Below are 17,065 nucleotides of genomic sequence, written 5' to 3'. Positions count from 1 at the left end.
AGCACCTGTTGGTGGATAACAGACAGTGTTTTAGTCAACTGGCATAAGTAATCAGACATTAGGACGTCCGGGACGTCATGAATGGATGTCGGTTTTGGTGCAGACCAGATATTCATAGGCAGGCCAAATACAACCTCGTAAGGTGTCAACTGGTGTTTGGTGGGGGTAGAACGCATTGAGAGCAATGCCAGTGGGAGTGCGTCTGGCCATTTCAGTCCTGTGGTAGCCACTATTTTGGCCAATTTGAGTTTCAGTGGGGCATTATGTCGTTCAACCAGTCCAGCAGATTGGGGATGGAAGACTGCGTGGAACTTTTGTTTTACACCCAACCCCTTCAAGATGAGTTGGATAACTTCGGCTACGAAGTGGGGACCATTGTCGCTCCACAAAATTCGACAGAGGCCGTAACGAGGGAAGAATTCATTTAGTAGTATCTTTGCGGTGGCCATGGCAGTGTTGTCACGGGTTGGATAGGCTTCCACCCATTTGCTAAATGCGCACACCACAACTAGTACGTACTTCAGGCCTTGGCATCTATCTAGCTGGATGTAGTCCATCTGCAGGACTTCAAATGGGTGATTGGGAACCCCAAACCCTCCCCGGGGTACTACAGTTCCTTTCCCAGGGTTGTGTTGTAGGCATATCAAACATTGCTGGACCAGTCGTTTGGCGGAGTCTGCGATTTTATCATTGTGCCAGACTTTGGAGACAAGTTCGGTCATGGGGGCTGGTCCTATGTGAGCAGGGGAGTGTGCCATAGTCAGAATGGGAATCAAGTATGAATCGGATAGTAACCATTTGTTCGAGTCTTGTGTCCGCCAGCAGCCTTCATCATCCTTCAGTCCCACCCGTGCCCATTCAGTCAATTCGTGTTGTGAGCTAGCCGTTTGAATGTCCCTAATAGTGTCCCTAGCGTCTGTCCATTTCTCTGCTTGTGACCTAGTCACGTACATGCGTGTCGTCGTCCTATTCTCAGCTGTGGTTCGAGCAGTGATGTCGGCTAGTGCATTTCCCTGTCCAATGATGTCTGTCACCTTCTTGTGTGCCTGGCATTTGATGACTGCAAGTCGTTTGGGAAGGAGGACGGCTTCGATCAGGGCGGAGACCAGATCTCCGTGTAAGATGGGTGTACCATGCGAAGTCAGGAATCCCCTCTCCCTCCAAAGGAGCCCAAAATGGTGAACCACCCCAAAGGCATACTGGCTGTCGGTGTAAATGTTTGCTGTGGTTCCTCCTGCTAAGATGCATGCTCGGGTGAGGGCAATCAGTTCTGCTGCCTGTGCAGATCGCTGTGCAATGCGTGCGGTTTCCACTACAGTTCGGGCTGTGGTAACTGCATAAGCGGCTGAGGTGGTGCCATCGGGGAGTTTGATGCAAGAGCCGTCCACCCACAGTTCTCCGTCGGGGTCTGGGAAGGCTGTGTCTCTGAGGTCAACCCTACTCCTAGTCTGTTCGTCCGTGAGGGTCACGCAGTCATGTACAGGGGACAAATTGGGGTCGTTCTCTGGTAGGGGTAACAAAGTCGCTGGGTTCAGTGTGGTGCACCTCTTCAGGGTGATGTGGGGTGCAAGCAGCGTCAATTCGTACCCAGTCAGTCGTGCACTAGTCAGGTGCTGCGTCTTGGTCTGGTTCAGAAGGGTGTCAACCGCATGGGGTACTAACACCGTGAGGGGGTTCGAGAGTACGATCCCCTCACTTTGTCGGATAGAGACAGCAGCGGCAGCTACAGCTCGAAGGCAGGCAGGCAAAGCTCTGGCTACGGGGTCAAGAGTGGCAGAGAAGTAGGCGCATGGGCGCTGCTTGGGGCCGATGGATTGAGTCAGGACTGACAAAGCGCATCCCTCCCTCTCGTGAGTGTAGAGGGAAAAGGGCTTTGTGTAATCGGGGGTTCCTAGGACCGGGGCTGAACAGAGGGCATCTCGGAGTTCCTTGAAGGAGGATTGGCATTCAGGGGTCCAAGGGAGTGGGGAAGGGGCATCTTTAGCTAGCAGGAAGAGCAGTGGTTTCACAATGAGACTGAAGTTTGGCAACCACTGTCGACAGAAGGAGGTGAGGCCTACCAAAGAGCGGACTTGCTTCGGGGTTTTAGGGATAGGGGGTCTCTAGAATAGCCCGAATTCGATCGGGTGTGAGTTTTCTCCCATCTTTGGACAAGAGGTGGCCTAGGTAAGTGACTTGAGGTTGGCAGAATTGCAACTTCTTCTTGGAGACCTTGTGACCATTTTCCGCGAGGAAGTGCAGGAGTTGGATGGTGGCTGTGACTGCAAGTGGAGTGGTGTCGGCCGCCAAAAGGATATCATCGACGTACTGTATCAACACCACTCCATCCGGTAACTGGACTGCATCCAGCTGTCTCTTGAGGGCCTGGCTGTAGATGCTTGGACTTTCAGTGTAGCCCTGGGGTGCTCTGCAAAATCTATACGAGCAGGATTTTAAAGTGAAGCCGAAAAGGTAGCGGCTGTCTGAGTGAATGGGGATGGAGAAGAATGCGTTCTTGAGATCAATTACCGTGAAGGTGGTGGCAGTGGAAGGAATCAGGGTCAGAATGGTGGTGATGTCTGAGACTACAGGGTACTGGGGTACAACTACTTTGTTGACTTCTCGTAGGTCGATGATGAAGCGGTACGCTTTTTCATCTCCCTCACCCTCCTTCTTTACAATGGGTAGGATAGGGCTGTTGCACACATTGCTTACTACTTCTTCTACCACTCCTGCATCTACCAGGGACTGGATGATTTCTACCAATGCCTTCTCGCCTTCGGGCGATATCCGATACTGTGGGAGTTTTGGGAGTACTGCGTCCTGTCGAACAGTTATGTGTACAGGGTCTATCATCATGCGTCCTACGTCCGAGTCAGTCTTTGCCCACAGGTACAGAGGTAGGGTGTCGAGTAAGGACAAGTCAGCATCAGTGATGGAAAACATGCGTTGTGTGCGACAAGATCTGAGCAGCGTTGGGTTGTCGTACAGAATGACTCGAACTCCGTCCTGTGAACACCTAATAGTGGCTCGAAAATGTTTCAACAAGTCAAGTCCCATAATGGCGTCGGGGGTGTTGGAGGAGAGCAAAAACGTCGTGTCAGTGGTGTTATTGTCCAAGTTAAAAGAGATTGGTGTGGACAAGGGATTAGTGGAGGGCGTTCCATCAAAACCTATTGATGTCACATGTGAGCCAGACAAGGGTGCCCTGGGAATCAATCGTTTAGAAAACGCACTACGTGTTGCACCAGTATCTACCAGAAATGGAGACTTCGTACCTAGGACCTTAGCGGTGACATAAGGATCTTGCTGGTCAACATAGAACTCGACTGGATCCCTTCCTTGCCCTTGGCAGTCCTATGCAAAGTCGTGGGCATTGTCGCAGTCAGACTGTTGGCACTGATTCTGTCGGGGACGGTCAAACGTGTTCGGTCTGCCAGGTCTGTCGTTGTTGGCGTCGTTTGTGTGCCCTCGTCCCTGTCCTCTATTTCTCGGCCCGCCCGCTACGTCTCTCGTGTCTTTATTTCTGAGTGCTTCTTGTAGAACTGGACATTGAGACTTCCAGTGGCCAAATCCTTTGCAAAACGCACACTGGTTCTCGTCGAGGTCTGTTCGTGGAGCGCCGGGTGCGGGTGCGCGGTCTCTAGGGGGTGGATTTCTAGGAGCATTCGACTGGTAGTTTCCTCTATACTGTTCCCTTCCTATAGTCACCCCTTGCAACTGAGCAATCATCACCCTCTCTTTCAAGTCCTTTTTCTTTTTCTCAGTCGCTTCATCGTTCTTTTGTCGCTCAAAGTATTGAGCCATCTGAAGGATAGCTGCGGGCTTGGAGGCCGCCCAACTACTCTCGCTAGTCTGTAGTTTCTGCGAGACTTCTGGTGTCAGGCCTTTCACATAGTTCTGGACAAACAAGTGATGTCCGGTTGCAGTGGTCATGTCCTGGCCGCTGTAATCGGAGAACACCGTTTCAAACCGGGAGAAGTATTCTGATACGTCTTCCTGGGGTTTCTGGAAACAGGCCGTTACTATCGACCAGTCCACCTTCCTTTCTGGGACTAGGGTTTTTAATTTCTGCACGATCTTATCTGGTAGATCTAGAATGGCTTTCAAAGGTTTCTGACCCGGCTCTCGCTGTTTGTCTACATCACCGAGTTGTATCCAGGTATGTCCGAACAGCTCAAAGTGGTCGACTTTCCGGATTTGCTTCCACACATCAGCTGGCAGACATAGCCCGAAAAACAAGTCGATATCCGCTAGGGTCATAATCGTTGAACCCAATGCGGTGGCTAATTCTGTATAGAAGGCTGTGGGGTTCTTTCGCAGATCTGGCAAGGACTTTCGGAAAGTCAGGATGTCTTGCCGATCCCATGGTTGGTAAACCCAGTTGTAAACTACCCTCCCTCTCGTATCTTGGTGGTTAATATCGTTGTGTGTTCCCTGCCCTCGTGGAGGGACCCAATAGAGAGCGGCCTCCTTTATGGGCATCATCGTGTCAATTTTTTCTACTCTGGCTTCAGTCACTGCAGGAGTCGTGGTGTCAGTCTCTGGTTTCTGTTCCGTGAGGTGGCGAAAAACTTCAAGCGTACGCGTGAAGAGGTTCGTCACATCACACTCGCCTCCATCTCCGACATCAACTTTCCTATACAGGGTCGTTAGGGTTTCAGGGCCTTTTCCTTGGTATCGGTCTTCATAGGCATTAAGGGTATGGTAACAAAGGCGTACGACAAAGTGTCGTCTGTGGCTATTGTGATATGTATTGTACATATCCGTTACATAATCCTCACTTTCCTTTCGCATCACCAGTGTCTTTACAATCTTATCGATCCCAGCTCGTTCATCCTTACTTAATCTATTCGATCTAGCAGGGTCTTTCCTCCCAGCTTCGGGATCATCTGAAGCAACTGCTCGTGCTGCGCTGAGTACGAGGGGTTCGGTCGGCGCAGAGGCCATGAGGACCGAGGCTCCGGCACTACTCTCGCCTGTCGTTGGGGGTTGCGGGTGCTGCGCTAAGGGTTGGGAAGGGGCGTATGGAGGGGGCATGTAGATGATCGGGGGACCTAATAGTAAATCATCGCTCGTTCGCTGTTTTGAAGGTAGCTCGGGGTAAAGTGTAGAGGGTGTCCTGACGGGAATCTTGTTTTAGCTTGGTTTCCCTCTTTCTTTTATTTCTTCCTTCAATTTGTTAGCGGCTAGGTGAGCCGCTTTGCGTAATTCCTTTTCTAATCTGGCCTCATTTCTCTTTTTCCGCTGTTGGTGTTTCTTTGCGCCACATGCCGAAGCTATCGAGCATAGTGGGTGTTGTCTTATTGTTATAAAGGGCTGTTCCCAGCGCGTTTATTTTATCGTTATCAAAGGATCCTATCAGTGGCCACTGACTTCCCCGATCCTTTCTCGTGTATTTATGCCACAGCTTACTATAAGCCATGGTGACTAGTCCATATTTAGTAAACATGTCCTTATTAGGGGTGCCCTCCAGTGGAGCCGGATGGTTCACCTCTAATAAGCGGTCCGGGCTGAACCAACTACCAACAAACGGGGCAAAAATAGGCATGACGGGTTACAAAGGGGACAAAAGTCTGCACTACCTACCCTCCACTATTCACAAGGACTAAACAGAGTATTGCGACTCTGTGCTTATTTGTAAATAGAGAATAACCCAAAGAGAACCAATTCCGAACGAACAATGTTCGGATAAACAATCAATCAAATGAGGGATAAAAATAGACACGACGGATTACAACGGGGGCAAAAGCCTGCGTTACCTATCCTTCACTATCTGCAAAGACTAAACAGAGTATTGCGACTCTGTGCTTGTTTGCAAATAGAGAATGATCCAAAGAGAACCAATTCCAAAACAGTAAATGCTTGGATAACAATCAATCAAATGGAGAGGGAAGCAGGTACGACAGATTACAACGGTGGCAAAGGCCTGCGTTACCTACCCTTCACTATCTGCAAAGAGAGAATACTCCTATTCTTCCCTGTTTGCAGACAGAGAATCTCTCAGAAACAATCAAATGAGTAATACTAGTATTTTCAAACAATCAAACAATCAATTCGCAATTCGTCGTGTTACACGACCTTACCCGGACCGCATGGACAGTTTCTCGTCTTCCGCTTCCAGCGCCCGATCGTCCTCTATTCTCCGTAATTGCTGTGGCACTCCTGATGGTTCCCAGTCAGGACCGTAGATCACTCGAGAGAGAGGTCTGCTCGGAACCGGTGAAGTTCGGATGATCGGCTGCCAGACGAGGGTCTATCGGGCAGGAGCTCTTCCCGATCGTTGCAGCTGTTCACACTGTCGTCGGGACCTCTCCCACTGGATCCACGTGTCGCTGATGGGCCCCACGTTTGGGACGCCAATTGTAGAAGGTAGGGCCAATTTCAACCAAGAACCCTTCAGTATTTGCCCGGCGTTAGCCGCCTCTCATACCATTCAATATTACCAAACAAAGAGGCAGGCGCTGGAGACAGGAAGGCAGGAAACAGGAGTTTATTCCGACGGAGCAGAACACGTCAAATCAGACAACAGGGTATCTTCTCGAGGTGCTCTGAACGCATCCTTGAGGCCTGGCCTCTTATACACAGGTTTATTGCTTTATTACATGAAACACATTCTTGTCAATACTTTGATGTACGGAAAGACATCCTCGTGATCCTCACTTCGGGCCTGTTCCCACACACATTAACAGTAGAAGTCCCCACCCCGGTCACAGTAGGTGATGACTATCGCGCACCAGGACATTCCGTTGATTCCCGGAATGTGTGTCTGATCGGATCTCATGGGGTGGAGGGGGCTTTGATCAGTCAGAGATCCTTTGAATCGGGGCAGCTGCTTACTGTAAGGGGGCCAATAAATGGTATCCGCAGGGCCAGGTGGCGCCCTGGGAACGGGCAGGACGATTGGTCACAGAGGAAAAGGGGGGTTCATCAAAGGATGGGGAGGTGTTGGCCGGGAGCAGAATGCGTTTCCGAGGCAGCGTCGCGCTGGAGGGGAGTTTTATGGTTCAGGTATGAGAGAGCGGGGGCTGTCAGCGCGGGGGGATGCTTGCGAGGTCAGAGGGAAAGACGCGCTAGCTAGCGGCACTGGGCAGGGAGACCATGGTCTTCAAGATGGCTGCTGCTCGCGAGTGCGTACGAGCCTGAAAGGGGGGCAAGATGGCGCCGATAATGTTGACATCGCCAACCAGATTTTAACAGTACACTAGAACAGATTTACTTTCACATTAGTCCTTTTTGCACATTTATTTGCTCCAGATTTTCTTTAAAATAAATGTATAAGTTGACTGTAAGACCCGGTTTTGCAAGCTCGGCGCCTCAAGACTTCACCCCCTACCTATGTCACTCCTTGACCCTCAATGCATAGGTTCCTGGAGTACATTGTTTCCAATTCCAGCTCTTCTAGCAGTACTAGTGGCAAAGGTGCTTGCTAGAGTCCCAGCATGCCTTGTGCCCCAAACTGGCTTCGAGCAGATTACAGATGTGAACTACAATCAGGGTCATTGGAACTAGACGCCTCTGTTGTACTAAACTATACAGCAAGGAAAGGCAGATTATGTGGCAATTATGCGGCATCTCTATACATTAGAAACAGAATAGTACATTAGGGAGTCTACATGTAAAAGAGGGGTGGAACTTCATAACCATTTATCCACGTGTAATTTAACGAATGTAATGGAAGGGTCGGAGCACATTCTGAAAATCGCCCATTGCCCACTTATAGAGGATGTGGTTGCTCATCTACCATAGATTATGTTTTTATGTCATCCTCGTTGGCAAATCTCTTAGTAAAGGTGGAAGTTTTATGTATCAGTCAAGGTGATCACAATCCAATCTTGACAATCATTAGATTTCCTTCCAAGCCCACTACCCAAAGAGAAATAGGGGCTAAACATTTAGTGGCATCCACCGACAAACTTAGAGTGATCTGGAAGGGCATAGACAATAAAGCCTTATTTGCACGCATGATTACATCGTATCCCTTACTTATAGAGACATGTCTATCAAGTAGCACTTTTGGCGCAGAGATCATTGAGGTGTTCAGTAGTTTATGTGTTGGTATCAAACAGATAATTTCAAGACCAGTCATCAACACCAGCAGGAATCTGAAATGGTTTGACGGCACATGCTCACGGGCTAATAGAGAACTGCGTGTAGCATTAGCAGCTACACCCAGGGACATAACCCTAGTTAGATCACTCAGAGCCTGCTATAAGAAAGCAACCAAGCTACGCTCAGATGAGACATTGAAAGAACGCTGGGCTAATCTTGCTAGTGCGGCATCACTTAAGGATGTAACTGGATTTTGGAAAGCAGTTAAAGCCATGAGGTCAATGGGTCTGGATATCACTCCCATAAGTTGCAATATATCGAGCGAACTATGGGAGGCACATTTTGCTAGAATCTACATGGTACCTATAACGACCTTTAATATTAACATCAGCCCGCCAGCCTTAAAGGTTGCTATAACAATTACTGAAGTTGAGGATGCAATACATCAAAGCATAGGGAACAAAGCCCCAGGCTCAGACGGGCTACCAATTGACCTCATAAAACATGAATCGGATTTTTAGGCCCCTCTTTTATGTAATGCTTTTAATAATCGGACTACTACAGCTATTCCGAGCACTTGTGCAACTAGTATCATTTTGCCTATTTTTTAAAAAGGAGATAGATCTAATCTCAGCTGCTATCACCCAATCTCCTTGATAGATAACACTCTGAAGATCTTGGGTAGGGTCATTTTTAACAAGATCAGGACTTGGGCTGAAGACAACCAAATTTTAAACTGCTGTAGGTTGGGTTTTAGAAGCAATGTCGGAACTGTTGAACAGTGTTTGAATTTAAACCTCATCCTGGGCAAATACACGATTGTTCCAAAATCACCAGTTTATTTGGGTTTTATGGACCTCACATCAGCTTTTGATTTTGTCAATAGATCGCGCTTGTGGGAGGTTCTTTTGAATTATGGGCTGGACGAGGCTTTGGTTTATTTTTTAGCACATTTACACAGGGATCTGAAGGCACGGGTGAGGATTAGTAATGATGGGGAGGTCTCTGGGGACATCGTCATTGGTAGAGGGGTCAGACAGGGTTGCGTTCTAGCCCCTCTACTTTTTATTCTTTATATAAATGAACTACACAACTCCCTGTCTAAATTGACCAACGACGTCCCCAAAATTGATGGTAAATTACTCCCCGTGCTTTTATATGCAGATGATGCTGTACTTATGGGCCGCACGCCAAATGCACTCCGCACTTTAGTCACGGGGTTTGTGACTTTTATGGCCGACTTGGAGTTTTGCACACATTTTAAGAAATCCTATTTAATGACCTGCGGCCCAAAAAAACACTGCATTAATTTTATAACATCGGGCAGTGAATCCTTAACATGCAAAGGCACTTTTCCTTATCTGGGCCTAGTTTTCTCAGATACAGGATCTTGGCAAGCCCATGCGGCCCATTGTAGAAGCAAATTCTCTAAAGCGGTCAATTCCATTGTTAGTCTCCGGCAGCCAACACAAGCAGAAGTGGTGTTACCCCTAATCCAGATTTACAAATAGCAATGTCTCCCAACGGCCACCTATGGCACGGAAATCTGGGGATATATAAATTGCAGCGGGATTCAAACAGAAGAAAACAGATTTTGCAGAAAAGTTCTCGGGCCCAATTTTCATCTTCAACCTATATATGTCACAAGGAACTGAACCTGTGCTATGTAGATGACTTTCTTAGGTCCCGTCCAGCTATATTTTGGTTGAAAATATGGCAGAATCCTGCTGCAATTCTTACGAGAGAAATAATCATAGATTGCCTTAAGTGCGATAAGGGCGGTAGTAAACCTTGGCTTGCCGCAGTCAAAAAAAGCTTAGCCAGCGTGGAACATATCTTTTTACATCCACTAACATCAGAGGGCATAAGCATAAAATCACTTAGGGGGGCACTGTATGATTTGTACCATAAAGAAGGACACAACACAAAAACCATCGCTGTCAGGTATATGCCCCTTCTGGAGGTACCGGGCCTTCAACATCACATGCCACAGGAATATCTCAGGAAAACCATAGGGAGATGGAAAAGGTGCTTACTTTTTCGCCGTAGGGATGGTAGCATAAAATACCTACTCTGCTTCCCGACAGGATTCAGCAATAATCTTGAGTTGTGCTGCCCCTGTGGCACTGGTAGTAAACAAATGGTGCTACATTTTTTACTCTTTTGTAAATTTTATGCAAAATATACAAAACATTATTTAATTCCGTATTTTAAGGCATGGGCTATTATGGATTTCAAATCAGCACATTTGGAGATCTTACAGCTTGGAAGTGACGATCTGATCCTCCGTGTAAGTGCGTTTTTACAAGTTGCGGTTCGCTCACGTGCCTCCATGAGAGAATCTTAATGTGTCAACTAACTTGTAATACTGCTTAGTGTAATGCAATTACCATCGTTCCTCTTCCTATGGTGGTCATTAATACAGCCCGTAAACAAAGTATTTTGTTTGATTATGTGGCTGCTAGGATTTGTACAACTAGGAATGGGGTCACGATGTACCATATACACACCCTGCTGTCAACTTCTGCTGGAGCGATTGCATATAACTGCACTTTATTTGTAGCACGCTGTTGATTTTGCACATTAGCCTTATTCCCATATTTGCACTATGTCATTAATGCTGCTAGATTTCGTACGCCCGTCCAACTCTTTTAATGTGATTTTATTATTTTATCTTGGAACTTTGTTGTAATTTCGTATTTGTACTGGATCATAATGTAAATGTAGTATACTTGTAAAGCGCACAGCTGCCCCAGCAACGGGGCGTCCCGGCGCTGTATAACTCTGGGGAACCCGTCCTGGCTTTCCCTGTGGGATGGTCCCTGCTGGGAGTCCCCAAGGTGGAGCCAGGCATCCCCGGAATTGGTGGGGCCGTTGTGGAGATTAGGCAAGCTAATGCCCAGAGTTGCCGAGTGTGATCCTTGATTAGAGTAAGCACCGAAGCGAGAATTATCGAGTCCGCTGACCAAGGTCCACGACCCTGCCGCATCGGGAATTGAACCCTGGTCCCGGGCCGACTTCTGCTCTCGGGTCTGCCGCCTCTAACCAGTGAGCCACACTACACATAATGTGTATCTATTTGTTTATATACTTGTATTGTATTTTCCCTGATGGTGGTGATGAATTGTGCTTTTATGGATATTTTTTATCCAAATAAAGATTATTTGATTGATTGAATAGTACATTTCATTTTTGTTTTTAACATGACTCATTAAGAGGTACTTTGTATCTGTGACTTTATAAAATAATGCAATATATATATATATATATATATATATATATATATATATACATATATATATATATATATATATATACGTATATATATATATATATATATATATATAGGTTGTGAGAAAGACCACGGAGTTGGTTAAAACGCATCATCAGAAGCAACAATAAAGTCTATTTTTAAGCGAACCAGAGAGTGCTGGGACCTGCTTTCGTATTGGGAGCAGGCGAGTTGAATTATATATATATATATATATATATATGTATATATATATATATATATATATATATATATATATATATATATATATATATATATATATATACACACACACAATTCTTCTAAAGTCTGAGTTTTACCTTGAAATGATTCTGCAGCTTTGAAACCAGTGTCAGTGTGGAGCATCACGTTATACTGCATATGACCTTATGCAAGGTGGATTAATACAATGTATGCAAATCAATGAGTATGAAAAACTAAATCTTTACACTACCTTGATTTTAGCAGAAACCTTTTAGGAGAAAGACTGGCTGCCCGTGCACATCATTCTTCATAAACATATAAAGATCTGACAAGCAAAGTGCATTTTTAGGCTTGGCTACACTCAACCTCAGCTGTCTAGATGACCTATTGTTACCAATACTTTATATAGAGTCGGCTGTGGCTCCACTCCTGGGTAATGTGTTGTCACATTGAGTAATGTTATTTATGAGTCGAAGATTGTCCGATCCAATCTCTTTGACCTCTCAGAGTCTTTTTATGAAATGCACAGTGGTGCTGGAATAACTTTCAGAGACGGGGTGTTCCATCAATGTTGCATCACTGAAGTCTTAGGGATTGCACAACATCCAAGTGCCGCACAGAGAACAAAAGGCACCAATGCGCTACCCCCAATCCAGCAGGAGAGCGGTGAGAGTGTGGCCGGAAGCCACTGGTGCATTTGGGAGCACACCGTCACAAATGTATTACTAAAGCATGGTGTGGTAGCGCACTGTCATTTATAGGCCACACATTTTCCATTGCAATGGTCACAAAATTCCCACTAGGCGCTTTTTCCTCACCTGTATGATGAAATGATGCTCCGTTTGAGTGTATGCATTGTGTGGTAGTGAGCCTGTGGTTGATTGATGGAATGACTGAATTGTGCGTCATTTTTTTATCGTCTAATATGGTTCTGGGCTGATGCTTTTTTTCGATTGTATTATTCTAGCAAAATGAAATTTTATATATAATAAGATGATCAAAATGGATTTTTCTGTGTTTGTCATAATGTGAGTATTATTAAAAATGACTACAAAAATTAATTTTGAAAAGTAAAACAGCTGTTCTGTCGGTGCTTTTGGTTGGCTTTATATTTGGAATATTTGTGTCCTTTTCTTATATACTTGGGATGCCCTTTTTCATGTTTTTGAATAACTTATTCTCCCTGGTGGGTTGCTCCCCTTGCCTTTATCAATTTTACGTTTTCAGGGTCCCTCTACTGTTTTTTGCACAAAATTCCCACTACCTTCGTTTGTACTGTAAGCCATATATAGCACAGGCAAGATAATGTGCGGAAATCGGGTTTCAGCAAATATTTACCATTTGCACATCACCAAGCAAAGGGTCTTGATTTGTTTCGATCCTATTAAAAGCTTTGCTTCCATCACACTTCAGAATTATAAAACAAAATGCTTCATTTGTGCTTTCCTGGCTACTGATATATTTCGAAATATTTGTATACTTAATTTAAAGGTATTTAAATGTTGTGTGTTAATAATAAAAACCTCACATCCTACAGCCTTTCCTTCCACACATTGTCACACGGGCCAATGTACATAATCCTTTAACTTTGCAGTCAGGAAAGTGAACACAAGTCTCTGTGTTAACAAATAGGCGGCTTTTTATCAGAGGATATATATAGCCTGACATTTGACCTTTGAACCCACGCAAATGGGACAAGATGGAGATAAAATCTATATTGCACTTTCACCTGATTATTTTGTGGGTGCTGCCACCCCTCCCCCCCACCACCACCAGCAGCCCTACTTCTAGTGCCTCTGGTCATACAATGTGCTTCTGGCGTGAATACTAAGGTGGATTTGCTGTTTGTGGAAGTGGCTGAATGGCAAGCACTAGTGCATGAAGAGCTTTGCACTAGTGTGCCAATCTGCAACAGCACCTCACAGTGCGCACCAGTGTCACCACTTTATATACTCTGCTCACGTCTTCTTTGGCACAGCCTGCTAGTGCCCCCCTTCAGTCTGCCAACTAGAGCACACTTCAACCCCTTCTCAGCAGACCTATCGATTCACACCACACTTGACTCACTCCGACCTATCAGTGATCGCTTCTCGCTGCTCACCAATGGCCACGTCTCTCACTGAACACAAGCGCGAGCTCCACAACTGTGCATGCTCATCACACCTTCAAAGAGCACACTCAACCACAGAGACATCTTCTGGTGCTGCACACCAGTGCCAGAGCTGCATGACGCCAACCAGTGCCAGCTTTTCACTCAACCCACCAAGCTCACCTCCTTACACTGCTCAGTGCCGTCTCCTCACACTGGAGAAGCAGTGCCTGCTGTGAACACTGCTAACTCACAGTGCCCGCAGGTGCAGGATCTTCATACTGTTCACCAGTGCCTAACCATGGCAGCTCCTCACACTGCCCACCAGTGCCAGCTGCTCACACTGCCTGTAGTGGCAGCTCCTCACACTACCCACCAGTGCCAGCTGCTAACACTGCCCACCAGTGCCAGCTCCTCACACTGCCCATCAGTCAGCTGCTCACACTACCCACCAGTGCTAGCTCCTCACACTGCCACCAGTGCCAGCTGCTCACACTGCCCACCAGTGCCGCCTTCTCACATTGCCCACCAGTGTCAGCGGTTCAAGCTGCCTGTAGTGCCAGCTGCTCACACTGCCCACCAGTGCCAGTTCCTCACACTGCCCACCAGTGTCAGCTCCTCACGCTGCCCACCAGTGCCAGCTCTTCACCCTGCCCACCAATACCAGCTGCTCACGCTGCCCACCAGAGTCGGCTGCTCACGCTGCCCACCAGTGCCAGCTGCTCACACTGCCCACCAGTGCCATCTGCTCACACTGCCCACCAGTGCAAGCTGCTCACAATGCTCACCAGTGCCAGCTGATCTAGCTGCCTGTGGTGGCAGCTCCTCATACTGTCCACCAGTGCCAGCTGCTCTAGCTGCTTGTGGTGGCAGCTCCTCACACTGCCCACCAGTGCCAGCTGCTCAAGCAGCCTGTAGTGGCAGCTCCTTACCGAAGGCGCGCCAAAGGTAAGCCCGTCTGCGCCTGGACCGTGCCCAGCGCCAGGACCCCTGGCCCCCTCCGACGATGCAAGACGACCCGACAGACCTACGACGCTGCCGCCCTCAACGCACTGGATGCCGGCCGGAACCCTGCCTGCTGCCGAGCCGCCTCGAAACGCTTCCACGGACCCTTCACCTGCACAACCTGCAAGTTCACCTGCCTCCGAACATGCACCGCGCCAGCAAGGCCAAACCCCAGCAGCGATCTCAAGTGCATCCTGCTCAACACCCGCTCCATCCACAGACACGCCATCGAGCTCTGGAACCTGCTCGACACAACATCACCAGACGTTGCGTTCCTCACCGAAACATGGATGAATGCCTCCTCATCCCCCGACATCGCCATCGCCATCCCGGATGGATACAAGATCATCAGGAAGGACCGCGTCAACCAGACCGGAGGAGGCACCGCCATAATCCACAAAAACACCCTCCACATCACGACCGACGCCGACGACGCCTTCTCCGCCGCTGAACACCTCCACTTCCAGATTCACAGCGACCCAAAGACGACCCTCAGAGGCACCCTCATCTACAGACCCCCGGGACCACGCACACAATTCAGCGAAGACATCACGGACTTCATCAGCCCACACGCCCTCCCCTCCGCCGACTACATCCTCCTAGGAGACTTCAACTTCCACCTGGAGAACAGCAAGGACCGCAACACCGCCGCCCTGCTGGACAACCTCGCTAACCTCGGACTCAAGCAACTGGTCAACACCCCCACCCACTACGCCGGCCACACGCTTGACCCCGTCTTCTCATCCAGCAAGCACACCACCTTCAGCCACTTCACCGGACTTCACTGGACCGACCACAGCTGCGTCCACTTCAGCTTCAGAAAAACCACTACCCACCATCACCCGCAACAGGTTCCTCACAGAAGCTGGAGCAAGATCACCGCCGACCAGCTCATCACCTCCCTCAGCCAGAACCCACCTACCAGCACACCGGACCCCAACGAAGCAGCCAGCAACTTCACGCAGTGGCTGACAGCCTGCGCCGACGACCTCGCACCACTGAAGAACCCCCCCAGCAAACCGAGAAGCAAGAAGGCCCCCTGGTTCACCGACGAACTCAAGGACTCCAAGAAGACCTGCCGCGCCCTCGAGAAAGCCTGGCTCCTTGACCGGACCACTGACAACATGACCGCCCTCAAACACGCGACACGCAAGCACCACCAGCTCATCCGCACCACCAAGAAGAAATCACTGAAAGATCGACTGGACAACAACGCCCACGACAGCAAGGAACTCTTCAGCATCGTCAAGGAGTTCTCCAACCCCAGCACCGGCAACAACGACATCACCCCTTCACAAGATCTCTGCGACTCCCTCGCCTCGTTCTTCCACCGCAAGATTGCCCACATCCATAACAGCTTCGGCACACCATCCTCGCACCCTACCGTCGAACCAACGCACCCCGCCACGACCCTCCGCACCTGGACCGCAGTGACCACCGAAGACACAGCCTGCACGATGAACACCATCCACTCCGGATCTCCGACTGACCCCTGCCCCCACCACGTCTTCAACAAGGCCGACTCAAACATCGCACCCCAACTCCGTGACATCATCAACACCTCCTTCGACACCGCCACCTTCCCGGAGAGCTGGAAGCACGCCGAGCTCAGCGCCCTCCTGAAGAAACCAACAGCGGACCCCACCGACCTCAAAAACTTCTGCCCCATCTCACTCCTCCTGTTTCCTGCCAAAGTCATCGAGAAGATCGCCAACAGACAACTTGCCGCCCTCATCGCAGCCACCGACGACATCCGAGCCCTTCTCGACAACGGGGAAACAGCTGGACTCATCCTCCTGGACCTCTCCGCCGCGTTCGACACTGTCTGCCACCGCACCCTAGTCCAACGCCTCAGCAACACCGGCATCCAAGAGAAGGCATTGAAGTGGATCATCTCGTTCCTCGCTGGAAGAACACAGAGAGTCCGCCTCCCCCGTTTTGTTCCGAGCCCAACGAAGTCATCTGCGGCGTCCCGCAAGGATCATCACTCAGCCCCACCCTCTTCAACGTCTACATGAGACCTCTCACAGCCATCGCATGCCAACACAACCTCAACATCATCTCCTACGCCGACGACACCCAACTGATCCTCTCCCTCACCAGAGACCCCGACACCGCCAGAACCAGCCTCCACGAAGGGATGAAAGACGTCGCCGAGTGGATGAAGAACAGCCGCTTGAAACTAAACTCAGACAAGATGGAAGTCCTCATCCTTGGACCATCACCCTCCGCCTGGGACGACTCCTGGTGGCCCCCAGCCCTGGGCACCGCCCCCAAGACGACAGACCACGCACGCAACCTGGGCTTCATCCTGGACTCCTCCCTCTCGATGACCAGACAAGTCAACGCCGTCTCCTCTTCTTGCTTTCACACCCTCCGCATGCTCCGCAAGATCTTCCGATGGATCCCGATCGAAACCAGGAAGACGGTCACCTAGGCCCTCGTCACCAGCTGGCTGGACTACG

The 17,065-nt window shown here is 48.8% G+C and overlaps 1 protein-coding gene across 2 annotated transcripts in view; it reads right to left on the bottom strand.

Moving 5' to 3' along the window:
* LOC144756287 (regulator of G-protein signaling 3-like) overlaps positions 1-17,065 on the bottom strand; it is a 456,864-nt gene that overhangs the window by 119,832 nt on the left and 319,967 nt on the right. The window lies entirely within an intron of this gene.

This window comes from Lissotriton helveticus, chromosome 5_1 (assembly GCF_964261635.1).
Source record: "Lissotriton helveticus chromosome 5_1, aLisHel1.1, whole genome shotgun sequence".
NCBI classification, from domain to species: domain Eukaryota; kingdom Metazoa; phylum Chordata; class Amphibia; order Caudata; family Salamandridae; genus Lissotriton; species Lissotriton helveticus.
The sequence above is the reverse complement of the archived record's forward strand: the minus strand, read 5'-3'. Positions and strand labels throughout refer to the sequence as shown.